This window comes from Symsagittifera roscoffensis, chromosome 9 (assembly GCF_963678635.1).
Source record: "Symsagittifera roscoffensis chromosome 9, txSymRosc1.1, whole genome shotgun sequence".
Classification (NCBI taxonomy): Eukaryota; Metazoa; Xenacoelomorpha; order Acoela; family Convolutidae; genus Symsagittifera; species Symsagittifera roscoffensis.
This window is the reverse complement of record NC_087070.1, coordinates 3615168-3635484: the sequence shown is the minus strand read 5'-3', so window position 1 is coordinate 3635484 and position 20317 is coordinate 3615168. Positions and strand designations below refer to the sequence as shown.

The 20317-nt window shown below is 34.3% G+C and overlaps 1 long non-coding RNA gene across 2 annotated transcripts; it reads right to left on the bottom strand.

The window, feature by feature from the left end:
* Positions 1 to 15: 15 nt before the first annotated feature.
* On the bottom strand, positions 16 to 20075 carry LOC134854019 (uncharacterized). Of its 2 annotated transcripts, none has more exons than XR_010164391.1 (3): positions 19331 to 20075; positions 1722 to 1807; positions 16 to 513 (listed from the first exon to the last, which is right to left on the bottom strand). It is a non-coding gene; the product is annotated as an uncharacterized LOC134854019 (long non-coding RNA). The 2 variants fall into 2 exon arrangements; XR_010164392.1 differs by lacking the exon at positions 19331 to 20075 and adding an exon at positions 2558 to 2706.
* Positions 20076 to 20317: the final 242 nt, after the last annotated feature.

Genomic DNA, 20317 nt, shown 5'->3' with positions numbered 1-20317 from the left:
ACGGTTTTCCTCAATACTGATTAAAATTTTCGTTCTGATCACAAAATAGAGGAATTTAATTGGACACTGAACGCAACCACTCCTGATGCGTTTTGTGGTAATTGAAAATAAAATAAAAAAATTTACAAAACTAACAAATCCGAAGAGAAAGTCACTCCATACTTTCAGTAGTCGTAATAATTAACGCTTCAACAAAAAATATATCAATTATTACCTATAGATTATAATTAACTAGTGAAATTTAAAGTCAACTTAGATTGAAATTATGTTAAACTGCGCTTGTATGGCCCGAGCTCTTGCTAAAGAACACTAAATGATCGAATTGAGATAAATCAAAAACTTCAATCCAATTCCAGTCCGTGTAATCGCTAAGCACTTTGAAAATGACCGGACATAATGCCATGAAGATGTTGAAGTAAATACAAGCTGTCACAAATACTCCCAGCAAAAGATATTTGCGTTTCCGTTGGGATTCGACTGACTGGGATTTCGTCTCGCTGGGTGAATTGATGTCTGTCGAAAGAATCAGTGATTATTTTTTTACAGCATTCCTCGCTTGTCTATTTTTCAATTAATCATATTTTGCTTGTTTTTTTAAGCTTAAATATCATTCTGTTTTCAAAAAAGAAAGAAAAAAAGAAACAAAGAAAGAAAAGAAAGAAAGATAGAAAGAGCATATCATAAAAGGGGTCAAGATTTTTTTAGTTTTTGTTACTGGGTACCATTACTGAAGGGTGAAAACGATTAAATAAAAATTCAAAGTTGCCTAAATTTGGAGAAAAAAATTTGATCGATTAAATTTTGGTTTTTCGGGGTAGCTAGTTTGGGAAAACAACCCTACCCTTCACTTCAAACTTATCTTTGCTCTGGGAGGTTACTTTTGACCGGTTTTTAAAGGCTCCCTTTTTAAAAATAATAGTTTGGTTAAACAAGCTAGGAGAAGGGTATATAAATTGGTGGTATGTATATAAGCCGAAAAAGAAACCAGCTTCATTATGAACCAGCCGAAAATACCTAATTGTGAAAAAAAATTAATGCAACAATTATGCAACAGCTACTAAAGTCCTGCAAATATCCTTCATTTGACGAAACTTTTTTGCAGGCTTATATGGGTCTATGGCAAACATCCGATATGTCAGATATTAGCTATGTCAAGCATCCGAAATTATGTAATAATTACGTTACAAATGACGTAAGAATTTCAAACACAAGACTTAGTTCAATACGTCGATTCAAATTTAGCTGACTCTCAGTTTAAAGTCGTCGGTGGGCACGTTACGCGCACGTCTCCGATAACCGGCTCTTATTTTTTTTGTTAAGTGCTACCTTCTTATGGACAGCTCGCAACATTTTGACGCGACTTCGCCGGTCGCTATCAGTTCGACCAAAAAACCATCTTTCAAGCGAAAGTTAGAAATCGGTTAGAAATCTTTGAAGTTAGAAATCTTTGAGCTATATTTTGAAAAGCGTCGGATTTTTGAAACATTTTTTGGTTTTTCAGATGTTTGACATACCGAATGTTTATGCACACTACCCGGCTGATATACTTTTATTTTCGGTTGGTTATACATGTTTATGGTTATTTTTGGTTGGTTATTTTCAGTTGGCTCTTATGCATATTTTCGGTTGGTTTATACTTCGGCTGATGTATTTACACTCTATAAATTCTGTAGGTCACCTTTCAAACTGTTCAATGCGAGGAGTGCTGATTAGTTATGCACTTGTACTGTTGTTGGCGGTCGACGATGTCTGAGAATACTCTCTTGGTTCCATAAATTCTACTTCATGATTGCTGGATGACATTGTGCTGAAAGAACAACTAGTTGCTAATGCTGAAAGTGCTTAAAAGTTTAAAAGTGTGTTTAAAATTATGTTTGAAAGTTTAATTGTGTTTAAAAGTTGGAACTACAGGGGGAGGGGAGGGGAGGGATATGGGTCGCTAAGGTAAGGAGAGACACCTCATCCTTAACTACCACCCCCCTCCTCTGGTACCAGAAAAGAATAAACCCCTCGTTAAACCATAAAATGGTTGCTTATGTGAGGTTGGGGGGGGGGGGGGGGAGAGGAGGAGGAGGATAAAGAGCCCCGCATTTCTATAAAAAACTATATCAATCAATCTATCAAGCTAAATTGTATGCAGATTTTGCACCTCTTTAATTATATCCCCTTGTACTTTTTTAAGGGGAGGGGAAATATAGTTGAAGAAACCAAAAAAAAAAAGAAAATACGCTTTCTTGTTAGATTTTTAACAACTTGATTCAAAGTGATAGAAGTGTTTTCAATCATCACTGATTTTCAGCTTTTTTTTTCAAGGGAACTTGATTTGACTTTCAGGCCGAGCAATTTTGAAAGTTTCAGAACGCATTTGTCCCCTCGTAAAGCGCCTTGTGGAATAAAGCATTCTTTATAAACTTCTTCATGCTTAGGTTTTTTGTTTGTAAAAAACCCCAGCAGTGCACCAAAAATGTCTTGGGGTAAAATAAAATGCTGTCTTTTTTTATTTTTAGGAAGGTTTTCGAAAATTATATATATCAGGAAAAAATCAAGAAAAACTAACCGCACGCGCTGTAAAACACAAATGGTATAGGAAATTAGCCGGCTGATTTCACAGATCAAAACAATTTCGACTTAACTCTGTTTTATAAAATACGGTATAAGATAAATATGTTAGCTATAAGGTTTGGGTTTCTTTTACTTTTATCAAAGAGGTCATTAGGCTGACTTGTGTTTTGAAACCGATAAAAGCGTTATCGAGACAGTCAAATGTTGACATTAAATGCTCATTAAGCGAGTTCTATAAATCTATTGCACCGAAGGAAATATTATTGGACCAGAAATTCGAGTTTGTTCAGTTTTACATAATAACAGCAACTGTAGGCAAAGGAAGTTTTTTGGAGAACTGTTCCGATAACTATGTTTCTGAACTTAACCATGAAGTTGTGCTTTCTCAGTGAAGAAAAAAATTTTTGGTCTGACATTCAAATAAAGTGAAAAAGAAAGAATATATATGCTCGGGGCTAAGATTTTTTGAGCGGGAGGGCGGATTTTAAAAAAAAATTTGTTGACCTTTATTTTTCAAAAAAAAATTATAAAATTTAAAAAAACAAGTCAAAATGAAAAATTACCCTTAGGTTAGTTGGTGAATAGCTCGAATCCCTGAGAGGGGGGCGTCTAACCGCCGCCTACCAAATCGGCCCCTGGATTGGGGTGTTTTTTTATTCAGACCAATTTTCGCGGTTTTTTTTTTAATTTTTGCGATTCATTTAAGATTAAATTTCCAACATTCGGTCCCTCTATCATGAGGAACGTCGCCCCCGGCTTTTGTTCGTTTTATTGTTTCTTGCGGAAAAAGTAACGCGAATTTTTAATGCTTGGTGGATTATTTATGCGTGGCAACTTATTTTGCAGTAAAAAATCGTATCAAACTGAAGTGGGACAACAAACTAATTGGCCCAACTTATTCCAAAAACGTATCAAAAATTAACAGGTAATTTATATTTTCTTCCTTAAAACTCATTGATAACAAATAAAGGGCAGTCGGAATATTCACGTTGTTGCACTGCTGTTCCGTCCGATTGTAATCGCATCAAAAAATAAATCGTAGAGGTCACGTGTGCTATTCTTTTGGTAAACGTTTTGGTAAAACCGAAAAAGAAAAAGATCGGAATATGGTAAGTTGAAATTTGCAGGTCCTCTCACAACCAAATGAAAGAAAAAAAAATTATTCTGATTTTTGAAGAAATTGGCGAGTTATTTGTAGTCGTGGCGGTTCTTTTTTCTCCAGAAAAGCTTTGACTTATCAAATAGCAACGTTTGGCGGATTAATTTTAATATCAACCGAAAAGTCTTGTTGTTCTGAGTTCAATTAAAATGATATTAAAACAATGATGGCTTCGTTTTGACGCCAGCTTTTTTAATTTTCCTTCATCAACGCCCTGTTAGACGTGATTCCGTTTTTTACAAAAATCGAAACGTTAATGATGCTTTTTTTCAGCTTTTTTTAAGGCTGGAAATTTTAGGCAGGCTAAAGTTCCGCAGTGACATTCCAATTTTAATTATTCTGGAATTCGATAAAAATTTTAGCTATTTTTTGAACCTCACGACCCATTGTTCAATTTAGTTTCCTCTCCCAGCCAAAAGAAAACCACAAAGGTTTCTTCCTTTTTTCTTTTTTGAAATCTTTTTTTTTTATATTCCATGAAATTGCTCGGAATTTTCTGAGATGATTCTAATATTTTAGGTGAAACAAAATTATCTATATCGCTGCCTGCGTAATAGAAATCAGGGAAATATACTTGAATAATTGTTTAGGTGTTTCATAAAAAGCTTTTTTTTTCGCGGTACAATGTTTTGATACAGGTGAAAAAGCAAAGGATCGGAACGAAAACATTATACCCAAACAGAATCATTGGACGTTTTTATTGGCTGGAAGTCTTGTGCTTAAAACCTTAGAAAAATTAACAGGAAAAAATTATGCAGCAGAGCAAAGTTTTGCTGTACACTTCGGGCAGACATGCATTAATTTTCTCCTTTTTTTCACTTTTTTAACATCTGTTTCTTAGTTTTTTTCATAAATTTGACTTGATTGTTGCAGTTCTTGGAAATTCTTGTTTGCTTATTTTCAAATTGTTTTTTTTTCATCATATTTTTGATTTGTTTGAAAAATGAATTCTATTCTAATCATATATTTGTTCTAACTATTAGATTTTGTGCTGATCCTTTGTTTGATCGTTCTGAACATACATGTATTGAATTGTTTTGAGAAATATTGGTTGTTAGTTTTTCCAAATATATTTTCCAGTATAACTTCTTATTGCGAATTGTATACCTTTTGTATTTTTCCTTTTTGCCATTAAACTCCTGACGAGTTATGTTTTATCTTACCTGCCACATGGTGATTCAGTTCATTTGCTTCAGTTTAGTTGCTCTCATTTAGTTGCTGTCTGTGTTTTCCAGCTCATCAACTAAGGCTTTTTGTGGGAAAACGAAGTCATGCGGCAGTGGTGTTGATGCGGGATTTCCTTGCAAAGATTGATATTAGAACCTACTTTCTGATTTGTTCTGATTGGTGCATACGCGGACAATCGTTCTTTGGTGGAAAATGTATTTTCGACAAAAGTGCAAAAAGGTAAAGGACTTTGGGTGGATATTGTGTACTTACGGTCAATGCTCCATGATGGGATTTTAGGTGAGTTAAAAAGGATTCCGGATGGCAGATGGGCTTGCGGATTGCTTAATAAGAATGTCGCCAAAATCTTTTGCAAATCTATTAGGTTATGTGTCCTGGAAAGTCCCAGGACTGCTAGTATAAATGGATATTGGTATATCTCAAGGTATGTTGGATTGAATCGATAAACTACTCTAATAATCTTATAGTTATTTTTTGGATTGATTACTTACCTGTATTTTCAGCTTCACATTTATTTTTAATTTTTTAAAACTTATATCCTGGATGCATGATTTTGATCTGCGAATTATTCCTTTAAATGAAATTTTTTTGTTTTAGCCAGAATTTTTCGATTCTGGGACTATAGCCTTAGTGTCAGCTCCCTACTTCTAAACTCGTCGCGCGTGTTAATTGTCGGTCTCTCTTTCCTAATGTGCAGCGTCTCTAATTTAAGTAATTTGATGGTGCTGGACGCCTGGTCGATTATCTTCCATTTAAACTCCGACTAACCACTCTCACTACCACACGGCCTTATATGCTGTCCAACTGGGGTATCCTCTTTTCGGTGTTCCTCAATCCTTGTGGTGAGATGTCGGACCGTCTGGCCAACACAGATGGATTTGCACCCACAACGTTCAAGTCTGTATACCACTTTTGATTTCAGTTCACTGGAAAAGAAGGATTTCAGAGAGGGCATACAAGTTTTCATTTTCCTCGTCGTGAATATTATCTGCGCATAGGTGATATCGCGGATTTTTCCTGCTAATATCTGACTGTGAAAACTAGCATTGATAACAAAAAAAAGGCCGACAGAAATTTATGGAAAGAACCAGTCAATTATTGAATATAATACCAAAAAATAAAAAAAATATTGACCTGGAACATAATGACAAACCATACCTAAGAAAGTTATTCTGGAATTACTTTTACAATGGTTACTTTTTAGTCAACTTATGTTCCTGCGTTTTTATATGCAACTGTGGACATTGGATTTTTCCTTCATGTTGTCAAACACCTACTCAACTTTTTATCGCGTTTATCTAAACCAGCCCAAATTAACAATTTGCAAGCTAAAATTCCATCAGAGCGCTCAAAACCATATTGAACAAGTTGCTGATTCGCACTTTCGAACACAGCAATGCAGTCACTTCATGAAAAATTGCAACGTCTTATAGTTTTATAGCCATAATCAAAAATAACTGATCAGCGGTTTCTTTTCCGGAAGATATTTTCAATTTAACTAACCTTTTTGTCAAACAAGGATTCGTTTTGAGATCAGTCAAAGGAATTGACACAGAAACATCTCGTATTGCACCAGTAAGAGAGAATGACACACGTTTTTTTTCTCATCACTTGAATCCGTAATAAAATCCCACATATCGACTTCAATTTTCCACGCATCGAAAAAATTATTACATCTAAATATTTTGAGAATGCGTTCAAATTGTAGCAGTGATTCACCACCCATCTTCCCATGTTGATGGTCTAATATAGGGAGAATCACAGTCAGATATTAGCAAAAAAAATGCGCGATATCACCAATGCGCAGATAATATTCACGACGAGGAAAATGAAAACTTGTATGCCCTCTCTAAAATCCTTCTTTTCCAGTGAAATGAAATCAAAAAAGGTGAACAGACTTGAATGTTGTGGGTGCAAATCCATCTATATTGGCCAGATGGTCCGACATCTCGCCACAAGGGTTGAGGAACACCGAAAAGAGGATACCCCAGTTGGACAGCATATAAGGCTCGAAAAAATCTGGCTAAAACAAAAATTTTTCAAATAACTTACATGTTAGCATGAAAATTAGCGAGAAAACGAAAGTGTAAAAACAAAAAAGAACAAGAACTCTCAGAAATTTGTGACAAAATGTTTAAAATTGTTACATAATAGTTGTTACATAATTTCAGTAATATTTGTAAAGTTTTGATTGGTTGAATGTTTTAGTTTTAACTTTTGAAATAATAATGTGTATGACACTTTTTATGATCTTTGATCATTTTTTAAAGATAGTTTAGAATTTTTAAAACCAGAAAAAGCACAAAAAAATTGTGCGAAAACGTTTGTTTGAATTTACAATTTCAACGCATTCTCAGAATGAAATATCGTCTCTTCAACTCGGCTAGTGCCTTTAAACGAGTGAAAGTGTTGAAATTGTGACATCTGACATTCGACCAGAATGGACAAAAATGCAGATTCAACAGTTTCGAGTTTTTTGCAGCGAACCTTTCGAATTGGCAGTTTTGAAGAGCGTTATTCAGACGATTGGACAAATCGTGAAGGCTGAAGAATTCGGAAATTCCTAAATTTTAAAAATTCGAAATGATGACGTAATATTTTTGAGAAACGTCAGGAACAGCCATTTTAGAGAAAAGCCAAAATAAAAACAGAACAACAATAGTTGCGACGACGACAACAACGAGAAAATTGAGAATCAGAATTGGAAAAAAACAGAAGTAGCAGAGACCGTTCCGAATTGCAACTACTGTGTCGCTACAATAGTTGCAAGGCCGTTGCAAACAACGGTGAAGGGTAGAGGACAGCCTTCCGGAATGAAGATAAGGGTCTTATTTCCCCGGATTTTAGAATCCGGAGGGGTCTCGGGACTGGAACTTATATCATTTTATACAAACTTTTAGCTTCTCTATTATGTCCTGAATTGAATTTAATTAACATCTGAATTTATTTTGCAAGGATGAGAAGCTAGGAGTTGGGGGAAAGGGTTGATCCATCTTCGATGGAGATTATGATTTTTGTCTACTGAACAAAAACAATCGTAATATAATAAGTAGTAGTAGCCCTGTTTTTAGGAGTGACCTCGTTGTCTGGGGATACTGAGACCCAGCCATGAGCCCACTATTTCTGCTTGTAATTAAATTAACCTGAGTGTTTTGACCGAAGCCGAAAGCAGTAACGTTTTTGTCGACCCGATGTTGGAAAGACCACCAAAAGAACTGGCTCTGGTAGAAACAATGAAAAGCATATAGAGCTTAGTTTAGACGCTGGCCAGTCGTTTTATAGCTTAGCTTTATTTTCCGTCGATATGTACTTCCGAGCGAAAGTTTGTAACGAGTTTTTTTTCTAATTGACTAGGAAAGTACCGTGCCAGTTTTTAGGTTAGGTGGTTTAATCGAGAAGCTTCTAGAAGAAAAAAATTGCGGATTTCGGAATGTCAAGTTTTTGATCTCTGGGTGTTTCTAAGAAACTTTTTGATTTTTCTGAAAACATACTCTATCAAAGCTGAGATGGAAAGTTAAATCGAAAGAAGCGGTTGAGCAATTTTTTCTCCGACAAAGTGGCTACTCACTCCATAAATTGAAAAGAAAAAATGTTGTCTTCGGGAAAATTCCATAGTCTCAAAAGTTTTCTTTTGTCACTCATTTTGTTGGGAAACTAAGGTTTGTGCCAGTCGGTCATATTTGGAAGTTTGACCTTGAGCGATACGAACAACGTAATTTTGGGGTGAAATGGAATTTTTCAAAAAATCGAATTGAGCCTGTCATTTCAACTTTCTCGCGACAACTGAAAATCTCAGAAATACAAGATCAGATTAACCGAATTATAATCGCGGGAAAGTAGTCAAAAAAGCAGCGGGAAATTGCTATTTGCAATTTCCAGACATAAGAATCACAAGGGAGTAGAGCTGTCTTATCCTGAAGTAGGAGACAGAACAATTGCGAAAGAGGAAGAAATTAATTCGAAGTGGACTAGAGTGAACCTTCGGTGTAAAGGTGGGCAACCGAAGTCTCCCAATGGTCTAGCCCTTAAACTTATTTCTCAAGTTAAAACTCATTTCTTTTGCTGGCGTTCGTTTATTACAAACTTCTTGAAACTTAATTCCCCTTAATATTTTGGTAGTGGCCTTTAAGCTGTAACGAGGGTTTTAGTCTCATGTCGCAAGTGAACCGAATTGGCTCCGACCGTTCGAGGTAGAAAAACACAAGAGATAGTGTCCCTGACTCTTGAGCCAATGGTAATAGGGCCTATTTTTCTTTAACCTCATAAGTGACTTAAGTAGGCGACTGTTACAGTTTTGGGGTAAGGCCAACTTTTGAAATTACGCATTTGCTCCTGAAAAAGTATAAAAAATTCAAACAAAATCAAACACATACCCCCAGTTTTAGCTGCGGCCTAAGTCTCCTCAATCGAGAGATAACAAAATATTGGTTCAATTAGTTTTTTTCAAAATTTTTCATTTTTTTTGACATGCTTTTTTATGATTGTGTTGTATCGCAAGTTGCGCAAAGATCTGCTTCGCCTCTGTGTAAAGCTTTAATTTTGCATGATCTTCAACTCTACAGTAGTTAAATTTCTAATCTGAACATTTTGTTAATTCCAAAATATTTCGCAAGATGTTTATATCTAAGTTTGGTTTCAGTGCGAAACAAATATTCGAGATGAAGATAAAGTCCTCTCCCTTAGTACGCTAGTGGACAAAATCAAGATTAAACTCAGGTTTTTACTTTCTGAAATGCCTGGCTTCGATGTCCACTTTGGACATTTTTTACTTCGATTTTCTCAAAAATTTTTGATAAAAGCAACCCACTTGAGTGAATGATCAAAGCAACCCACTAAGAAACTACCAATTTACTCCGGGTCTAAAAATTCCAGTTTTCCGCATCTGCACAGTTTCGCATCATAGTGAATTCATGTTTATTAATCAACCAATTTAAATTCTAGCGATCAGTCGGTTCATTTTAATGTCTTATTTTTAATTTCGCTTTTAATCGACAACATGTTTGGCCTCGAAACTTTCCGAAATTTGAACGACGAATTAAAATACGAGCTGTATAAAGACTTGATCGAAAATGTTACTTATTTTAAACGAATTATCGAAAACTTAACTGTATCAACGAAAGATGAAGAAAAAGGAAACAAATTTATTGATCTAGAAAATTTTAAAAACACGGGCAATTCGAAAATTGCAGAAAACAAATTTGAAAAAGAATGGAGCAAGATTGAAATTCGGAGCAGAAATCAGAACAAACGAAGCGAAAATAATCAAGAAAGCAAGAATAACCAAGAAATCAAAATACAAGCAACCAATATTCAAGAAGAAAAATTCGACCAACAACGAAAATATTTATTTTTACCACGAGAAGGAGAATATTCTGGCCTATTACTAGGAGACTCAATTGTTAACAGAATCAATGGGGAACAAATATCGGAAAATGTGTTGGCGAGAGGATTTGGTGGGCACAAAATTTCTGCATTGCTGGAACGCGTGAGAAACAGTAAATCGCGACATTTTAAACATGTAACTACGCTAATTGGAATAAATGACTGCCTCTCAAATGATTTTGACGCGAAGGAAGCCGTGAGTAGCTTAGAAAAACTAATTCAACTCGTAAATCATAAATTTTCCCAGAAACAATTTCACTATGTACTGTAACTCCCTTAGGCGCTTTTAGAAAAGATTTTAATCCAAATGTACAGAAGCTAAACAAGCAAATTTTTAATTTAGTACGGAATTTAAAGGACTTGGGCTAAGTAAAATTGGATATTTTAGACATAAACAAAAATTTTAGTCAAAATACCGATGCGCTTAGCTCGGATGGTTTGCATCCTTCTGATGGGGGTGTTGAAATTATGGTGCAAAGTTTTAGAGATTCTTTTAGAGGTTCTGATATTAATGCAAACACATGTGAGATTACAACCCGCCCCAGAAAGAAGCAAACCCAACAATCATCAAATTTAGATCCAAAAACGGCAGAAATGATACAATTTTTCCAAAACGGTGCAAAATTCTTTAAGAAATACTAGTTTCGCATTTTTTCTTGGTGCAAACTTTGGCGATTATTTAATTTATTTAATTTATTATGCAGAATATTAAGTTCTGGTTGTTTTGTGCAATTTTTCTAATTTCCAAAGCTCAGATGGAAAATATAGAAAAAATCATTGGCTATCTAAGCTGCCATCAAAAGATATTATCATCGAAATGTGGGATAAATGAGCGGAGAGCTACCACACTGACTCATCTTTTCCTTTTTGCGTTGTTACTGACCCAAAGTGGGGATGTTGAAAAAAACCCTGGTCCTATTGAAACCATTGAAACAGTCTACGGCATCTGCTCAAAAAATTGTGCAAATCTTAAATTTGTTCATTTGAATTTTCAAAGTATTATTAGAAAACGGATGCAATTGAAAAAATTTCTTGATGATATGGGCGAAATTACAATTATAGGAATTTCCAAAACGTGGCTTAAAAAAGAGGATAGTGACAATTTATGGAATCTCCACCCTAGAACGGATGCGATGTTCAGATATGATAGGCAATCAGCGGTAAAAAAGAAAGGCGGTGGCGTTTTGTTATATATACCAGTCAAATTGGCTCCGAAATTGAGGCCTGATTTTAATTCATTTGATAAAGAAAAATATGAATCAGTGTGGGTTGAGTGCAAATCTACATTCAACATTTCCAGTAAAGAAAAAATGTTAGTTAATTTGTGTTATAATCCAAGCAGATCAATTTTTATTGATTTTTTGGAACAATTAACGCTTAACATAGATAATGCATTTTCAGTTTCTAATAAAATTACGCTTCTGGGTGATTATAACATAAATTATCTGAATAGCAAAGAAGAAGAAAATTTAGATTCTATAATTATTCCATATGGATTGAAAGTTTTTTGTCCAAACGATGAGACCAGAATTAGTTCCTCAACTAAAACTCATATCGACTACATTATCAGTGACTATGAAACAAACGGCATTGAATTTGTTTTTGATACACCCTAAAAAACCGACCATTTTGCTTCATTTTTTTTTGACGGATATAAAATGCGGCAAAAGTTTACCGAGGATAATTTCGACTTTCGATAAGAAAAATTATCAGAAAAATGAATTTTGCAATACACTCTCCGCTCTTCCTTGGTATCTCTTATATCAATGTACAGACGCACAAAATATGCTCTCGACGATGATTTATTTAATTTCTAGTGCTCTTCAGCAACATGCTCCTATCGAAAAAAAATTTGTTCATAATTTTAAACCAAAAAATGTGTTGAAAACGGAATGGTTCGATTCAGAATGTCAGCAATTGTTGATTAAGAAACAGAATTCACTCAGATCATATCGCAGTCAAAGCACAAGCGATAATTGGTCAAAGTAACAGTTTTTACGTGATCAAATGAGCCAATTGATTAGAAGTAAACAACTCGAACATTCAAAAAATTGTTTTTCACTTCTCAGCACTATCCAACAAAAATGGAAATATATTAACAGAAGTTAGAGGTACATGTTCTGGCAACAATCGAATTACAGTTCTGCGAAATTCCTTCAGTGAAATGATAACCCAAGACAAAAAAATTGCCAATCAATTAAATTATATTTTTTCAAACTTAGGCGAATTTTTCGGCGCTAAAAAGCCTCCGAATTACAACAAATCTGCCTCTGAATCTGCACCTTTCCATTTTCAACACATTACAGTGAAGCAATGCTTTAAAATAGTTCGAAAAATCAATGTTAGAAAACCTCTCGGACCTTGTACCGTACCTGCTTGGGCAATCATTGACGGTCAATCAGTTATAGTTCCACATTTAACTTTTGTCAAAAATACTTGCTTAGATGAGAACATTTTCCCGATCGAACTGAAAAAAGCATACGTAACCCCTTTGTTTAAAAAAGATGACCCAATGGATGCAAAAAATTATCGGCCAATATCAATAACTTGTGCTTTTTCTAAAATTTCTGAAAAAATTTTACATGTCCAAATAACAACATCTTGACAAATTTCAAATAATGACACCATTTCAATTCGGATTTTGCAAGAACATTTCAACACAAGATGCTCTTGTTTATGTGACAGAAAGTCTTCGAAATCAAATAGGTTCAAAAAAAATCGTACATGCAGCTTTATTAGATCTGTCCAATGCTTTTGATTCTATTTCGCAAGAAGTTTTAATTGAAAAAATGCTTTCTCTCGGTTTTTCAAATGGAGCAAACACTTTAATTGCTAGCTTCCTAAACAAACGTATTCAAAGAGTAAACGTCAATGGAATCTTTTCAGACTGGATTGAAATCAAACGAGGTGTCCCACAAGGAACGGTACTTGGTCCGTTGTTGTTCAATTTATGTGTTAAGGACATACAAGAGCGATTAAATGAAGGTTGTACTTTAGTTCAAAATGCTGACGACTGTATGGTTTTTTCCTCTTCTATAATTACTGAGGATGCTTTGAATCGATTGCAAAAATCACTCAATAATCTAACGGAGTTTTTTGCAGAGAACCAATTGAATTTGAATGCATCTAAATCGGAATTTATAACATTTTATCAAAAAATGATAGCAAAAATGTAGATACTGATACAATAGTAATTAATGGGCATTATGCAGCCAAAAAATCAGAATGCAAATATTTAGGCCTTTTACTTGATTCAAGTTTATCTTTTCATGCTCAAATCAAAACAATTCTCCAAAAAATGGCACAAGGAATTACAACTATATAATTGGACATAATTGGACAACAACTGCCGACATTATCATTTTTTGCCTTGCTTCATTTTCTTGTTTTATCACATTTAGATTATTCAGCAATATTTTTAAAACAAATTAATGCTGCTTTGCTGCTATCTCTAGAGAAACAGTTGAACTGGGCGTTAAAAAGAACATATTTCAGATCGAAATTTAAATCTTCTTCCCTTCTTCGCATTAGCAAATTGTTCATTGGAATCGAGAAAAGAATTGGGTTAAAGTGTATAACATACTTATACCAATATCTTACAAACAAAAAGAAATCTTTTCAAAATACATTGAGACTACCGACTGCCAATTATAGGCTCAACAAAAGAACGAAACAAATTATTTTTGACAAACATTGTTCAACCGCTTCTCTACAAAAATCATTTGTTCATTTGACTTATAAAAAATGGAATTCAGTGCCCATATTTTTGCGCAATTTAGAAAAATCGAGAACAGGATTCAAGAAAAAATTGAAAGAATTTTACGTGAGTGAATTGAGAAACAATCCAATATGTACTAATACAAATACGTGGCGTGATTTCCGTTTTTGCTAGTTCTATATGTTTTAATTTAGTTTAATTTTCCAAACATTGTTTGAAAGAGAATCTGAATATACGCTGTATGTTTGGACGATCTATAAAATTGTTTGTAAAGTTAAAATACCAGTTCGTTCTTAATTCTTAAAACTGATGTTTTTTTAGTATCCGCAACTTCATATATTTTAATCAACCAATTTCTGAACTGTAACCGAACTTGTTTGGTTTTGTTTATTGCTTGTTTTCTGATGTGTTTTTGTTTGATGTAACCAATGAATTTTAACCAACTTTATTATTTACACTTTGCTATACTGATGCCTCGGCTTTTTACTGTATAGTAATTCAGGTGTTCTTTCTTCTTCTTCAAATTAGCGGAATAAAAACAATTGTTCATGCGACGTGAAATACTCTCAGCGAGAAAATGGAAACAATCAGTGTGAAAACTTAAGTAAACTCGGACGTTGCTCACTTTTTCACGCGAAGTAAAAATCTTATTGCAAATGACGAAAACTGGCATTTCAAACCCGGATTAGATTGATCTTTAAAACCATATTTTATAGTTTCTTAGTGGGTAGCTCTGATAATTTGCTCTTGGTTTATGTAAAAACTTTTATGAAATTCGAATTAAATGTTGTCCAAAGTGGACATTAAAAACAGGCAATTCAGACAGTCAAAACCTGATTTTGCGCTTAATTTTGTCCAATAGTGTAGATCAAATCAAAATTCGCCACCCAATATTTACTTTGATCAAAAGTGCTTAGCGCGCTGTATAAAATATTCGAATCTGATCGGCTGAATATTAATTGAACATAATATAACTTATTTAACATCCTCCCCTTAATGCGCGTTAGGAGGGACGTTTAAATTATTTTTGTCTAATATCTTGATATTTTGAAATGTTATGCATATTTGTTTATCCACAATTTAGGGACTGAGTCTAACTTTCGTTCAAAGCCCTCGCTAGATAAAGGTTTCAAGCGTTTCGTCTACTGCTGATCAACTACCTTTATTTCAGTCTAAACTGATAATTTGAAATCAATGTAATAATTCAGCAGAAAGAAACTTCAACAGCTAACTGAAAGTATATACCAGTATACGATTGTCAACTCTTTTCTTTAACAGTGGCTCGGTTAAAGTTGCCAACGATACACTTTATATTTGCTCAGCTCAGTTTAAGTGATCTGGAAGATTAAATTCTGTGCTGATCATTTGTTTGTTCACTCTGAACATTTTTGCGTTGATTTGAGGAATAATATTCGTTAGTTTTATTATGTCTTTTATTCCAGTTGAACTTCTTATTGCGACTTGTATATCCTTTCTATTTTTCCATACTGCCTTCAAACTTCTGAAGAATTATGTTTTCTCTTACCTGCCACATGGTAAGCGATTCAGTTTAGCGGCTCTCATATATCATTTATCTATCTTGTAAAAAATGGAGAATCGTAATGGTTAATAAAATTCAAAAATTGTTTATTTGACTTCAAATGATAAGTATAGTTTTTGCGATATGGTTCTTTGTTTGGTTCAAAAAAAAGAAGTCGCTCTTATGATAATGTGATCCAAAGTTGCCTTGTTTCGGCATTATCATTTAAGCATCATAATTATATTAACTACAATGAAACTTCATTACTAACCTTTTTTTTATTAGAATAGCATATGAAAAAGCACAAGTACGCGTCAAAGTAGCAATTGTTCGATTTAAGAGATCCTTGACTTAATGGCAACGTGTTAGCTTTTGTGAGAGAAGATCTGTTGTCATGGCTTAATTCTTTGAATGCTTATTTAGATTTTTTTTCAACAATTTTCAGAACCGCTTTTTATTTGTGTTTTAAAAATTCAGTTTGGCCTCTGTTAATGATATATTTGTTGCCTGATCTGAATTTTCATTCATAGATCTGAATTTGCCGACTGCCCCTTTGGTTACAAGGAATAAATCACATTTTTAAGATATTTAAAAATTGATCCAACTTTCGATGAAAAGAAAAAATTCATTCAGACTTTTTTTTTCTATATTCCCCAAAACGCTACGTAAAGTACAAAGTGATGTAATTAGCGTCTAGCAATGTATTAATTGTTCGAAATAGTATGCCTCCAATCAAATGGAACTATATCTGAGCTGGATCGAATCGCGCGTTTATTGTCCCAAGTTAGCCAGAAAGAAAGAATTAATTTCTCCAAGTATTGTAACAATTTCAACAGAATTTAAGTGACAAGCAAATAATTTAGCACTGGAGAGTATAGCCAAAAGGGCGAAATCCCATAGGTTCCAATATTCATAGTTTCCAAAATAAAAATCAGTCGCATAAGTTCCAAAATTTATCTTCTTGAGTTCTGATTGGTTGAAACTTGAGCCAACGAATATATGGATTGATTGTTTCCTGTTCAACCAGCATAAACTCAAGCTGCAGAATTGTGACCGCCGCAGTCGCGCCAACGTGTTGCGAGCTTGCCAGCAAAGGGTAGGACTCTATACGAAATTTAGAGCCGGTCATCGCCCCAAAGCGGCGACGCGCGCCCACCGGCGACCTTAAACCGAGACTCGGCTAATTTAGTCTTGCGACCAATTGAAAAGATTTGGAACTTATGCGACTGCTTTTTTATTTTGAAACCTATGGGACTGATTTTTTATTTTGGAACCTATGAATACGCACCAGCCAAAAGGCGGGGTCCGATCGTTTAGCAGACCAATCTTTTAGCATAAAAAGTGAAAATTGAGTCTTTTAGCAGACTTTGATTGACAGGCAATTAGCTGGGGCGCCAGTAAGTCTGAGTTGAGCATCATTATTTCACGCTTTGTAAACAAAACTTGCACTCATTTTAGCAAGTTCCAAACTTAATCTCAGTTCATTCTCAATGAAATTCTCAAAAATTCCAGGCAAAAATCGGAGAGAAAACCTATTATGCAATGATTTTTTGTTCAAAAAAATCGAAAAAAAAGGATTTACTCAATATTACAAATGTATTGACAATAATTGTGGATCTAGACTTTCGTTCGATTTACAGAAAAATATTATTATAAACTTGCCTTCTAGTCATAATCATTTACCGCCCCAAGATGAATTAGCTGATCGAAATTTTCGCGAAAAACTCAAGAAAAAACTCGAAACCGATCCTACCACGAACCTGAAAAACCTGCATCAAAACGAATTGCAAAATTTTTTCAACGAATTGCTGAACGAGGACGAAAAAGAAAATTTTTTGCCTCCAAGTTACGAAAAAGTCCGTCAAGTTATGACCCGAAAACGATTAAAAGTTTTGCCGAAATCTCCTAAATTTTTCGCGGATATAAACATTGATCCACCATGGTTTATGACATTGAACAAAAAGCGATTCTTATTATATCAAGAAAGCAAAATTTTGATTGTTGCGACCGATTTTCGCCTAAAATTTTTGGCATTATCAAAAAACTGTCTTGCTGATGGAACTTTTAAGACGGCTCCACCTCCATTTTACTAAATTTATACCATATTTGGGTCATCGAAAGAATGGAAAATTCCAGTTGTTTGGGCCTTACTTGGAGAAAAATCTGAAGAAATTTACCAAAAACTTTTTAAAATTTTGTGCCAAGAAAAATCTGAAGAAATTTACCAAAAACTTTTTAAAATTTTGTGCCAAAAATCTCAAGAAATTTCGGGAATTTCTTTCATGCCGGAAAACTCTATCACAGACTACGAGACGGGTGTTATACCAGCTATTCGAAAAATTTTCTCTGTCTCGCAACATTCTAGTTGTTGGTTTCACTATTCCCAGTGCGTTTTGCGAAAAATTCAGGAATTTGGATTATATACTTTTTTTATGAACGATCAAAAAATTAAGTAGAGTATTCTGTGAATTGATAAAATTCAAAAATCTGCATTTTTGAGCCTTTTTATTTGAATAAAAAAGGAAGCTTTCTGATTGGTCATTTTTTGAGTCTACTAAAAAACCGGTCTGCTAAAAAACCGATCTGCTAAAATCCCTAGCACCCCAAAAGGCACATGTAATGCCTACTAATAGGCTACTCTTAAACAAAAATACAGTGAACTTTATTATCAAACATCAAAATTTTGAACAAAAATAATTTATTTATTGAAAAAATCTATTTATCGAACATCAACAACTCTATAAGTAAGTCACAGTTACTGACACTGCCATGTTGTATCGGACATTTGAAACCAAGATGCCAGCAGACAACAGAGGAAAATGCATAACAAGAAAACGAAAAAAAAAAACGAACCACAACTGAAAAAAAGACATTATTTTTCAAACATTTTCAAACCAGCATTATCTTGAAACTATGAACAGTCAGATACTCAATTTGACACCCCTGATTTTAACACACACGCGCGAGTGCATTTAAAGAAATTCAGCGGAAAGCTTTTGTTTGAATCATCAGAAACAAACTTCAAATAAAACTGACTAAAATCAAAAATAATTGCGATATCTCGAAAACCAAGAGGTTTGAGAAAATAATTTTCAGCTTGAATTGACAACCTTATTTTGCAAGCTCTGCAACAGTCACACACAATTAAATAAAACCGAAAAAATGAACAACTTTGAAGACAAATAGAGATAATTAAAAACATGAGCAGAATCGATTTTTTTTTCAAAAAGGCGTTTTTCTCGTAAACTATAGCGTTTCAGAAGGCAAAATTTGAACGGACGATTCTAAAATCATGTAAACCGCTTAGTGGTAATCAAGTAACTTATGAAAAGAAGAAAAATTGAATTAGCAATTTTCAACCCGCCATAACTTTCCGAAAAATTATCACAGGTGAAATATCTTTTCAAAATTGAGCAAATTACATGGCATAAAAAACTTCATACAGAAAGGCGTGTCGAAATGTTGAAATTGTCTGAAGAACCTTATCGATTACAAATATTCAATCCCTTCTTCGGAAGTCGGAACAACAAGGAAAGGTGTTTTTTTTTGGAATTTGAGTCTCGATTCTAAGGGTTCCGAAATAAAACCATTCATTATCTCCTACTTAAGGCAGTTGACTCCGAATCTGTAGGTAGCCAGTGGCCGAGGTTGGATTCCTGAGTGGGTATGCTTTCCTCGAAATCCGGACGAAAAAAATACCCTACGCCCCGGTTCCTTCCCACCCGTACTGGGTGGTCGGAACAAAAACTTCGATATGTATTTTCTTTTCCTCAGCGCTTAAAAGTGGAATAGTTTTTCCTACCTTGTGTATAATTTGGAGTCTTGTTAAAAGAATATTTGAAAGCTGGACAGACAGTAGATAGTATCAGTCGTCGATGGAGTTGTTATATCCTAAGAATGGTATTTTTCTAGAATCACAATTTGGGGACTTTAAAATGTGCAAATCAGATGCAAGTGATTAAATTTAATTTCATGGATTAAATTCAGGGTGGAGTTCAAGTACTTCTGGGATAAGAGGAAGTAAATTATGATTCTGTTTTAACCCAAGAGCAGCTTTTTAATAATCGCTACATTTTCGATAACGGAGCCCGCGTGGCATTATATCAGAGGGTACGTGGTGCTCAGTACTTCCTTACGGGAAATGTGCGTATTAAAATGTGATGAATTAGCAAGGGGTAGTTCCACCATCAAACATTTCTTGCTGCATACTGTAATAGCTCCAAGCAGAAATTGTTCAGCAAGCAGAGGTCAAATTACATCCCCAGTTCACGTAAAAAAATAAGGATGGCGTGCAGTTTTTTTCTTCAAGTTATATCCTCGGCTGTGCTAATTTTCAACAGCCTAATTGGGCTAGAACGAAAAAGACGGTTTTATTTAGATATTAACAGGAAGTTAGTTATAAAATTTATGCAACAAATGTAAATACTTATAATGAAAAACTGTCTGCTTGGCATTGATGTTCAGCAACCGCTGCTGAAGAAAATTGATTACAGAGTAACTCAGTTGATGCATTTTTTGTTCTGTTCTCCTCAGCTCAGCCGTTCTTTTTGTCTAAATTGACACGTTCACGGTGAATTAGATTTTTCTGACATCATCAATCAAATATTTACTTTTCAAAATATATCTGACAGGATTGAAACGGGTAGATTTCATGGGTAGCATATACCAAAAACCATACCCCATAGGTAAAAGAAAAATAAGATTTCTAAATTTTTTCCAGTTTTTTGTACTATAAGGAAAAAATACTTAACAGTTTCCAAGTTGTTTCATATGTGCTCAATACGCAACG